The sequence below is a fragment of the Nannospalax galili genome, unplaced genomic scaffold, assembly GCF_000622305.1.
Source record: "Nannospalax galili isolate Female #2095 unplaced genomic scaffold, S.galili_v1.0 scaffold409, whole genome shotgun sequence".
Lineage (NCBI taxonomy): Eukaryota > Metazoa > Chordata > Mammalia > Rodentia > Spalacidae > Nannospalax > Nannospalax galili.
The window spans coordinates 2,057,059-2,057,901 of NW_008360308.1; positions in this window are offsets into that span (position 1 = coordinate 2,057,059).

Consider the following 843-nt stretch of genomic DNA (forward strand, 5'->3'; position numbering starts at 1 on the left):
TCGGCGGCGCTCCCCCTCCCCTCCCGCCCGTCCCGCTCCCCTCCGCCCTTCTCTCCACCACGTGACTGCGGAGCCTCAGCCTCGCCGCTCGGCGCTCTTCGCTCGCGACTCGGAGGGGGCGCCGGGTGCTCCGCGCTCCTGGCCAGGGGATGCTCGGGACCCACTCGCCGGTGGGGACTTGGCCTGGACTGCGGAGCGCAGACGCTTGGCGCGGGCCTCGCCTCCCAACTCTCCGGAGAAGCAAAGGATGCGCGGCTGCCCAGTGCCCTCGAGGGAGCGGGGGTCTCGAAGCTCAACCGGCCACGGTCTCGAATCCAGCACGGGGTCGGATGGAGCAGCCCCTAGTGGAGCAGGACCCCCGACCCTGGCGACCTGGAAAGAGACCTCGCCGGCCGGGACACCCAGCCAGCGAGCGGGATGCTAGAGGGCGGCCGCCGGGCTCGAACCCCTGGCAGTCAGGCCGTGCGGACCTCGGCGGGCGTCCTTCCCCCGCCCCACCCCCCCAGGGCGGTGCAATGCGCCCGGAGTCGGGCTGGAGGCTTGGACTCTGAAGCCCAATTCATGGCCGGAAACCGGCGCAGCCGTGACCGTGGCGCCTGGACGTGAGGAGCCTTCCAAGCGGCCGGCGAGCTCAGACACCGATCCTAAACGAAGCCTCCTTGCGCGAGCCCGGCGGAGAGCCCGCTCCCAGCCAGCCGCCAGAGCCTCTGGGTGCCTGCCTCCCGGCGCCCTGCTTCTAGTTGGCCACCGCCAAATAGAGAGTCAAGCTGCTGGGGAGGGAGCGAGCCTGGGAGGGGGAAGCAATCCCGGCTCACAACCCTCTTCCCCAGGAGCCAGTTGAAC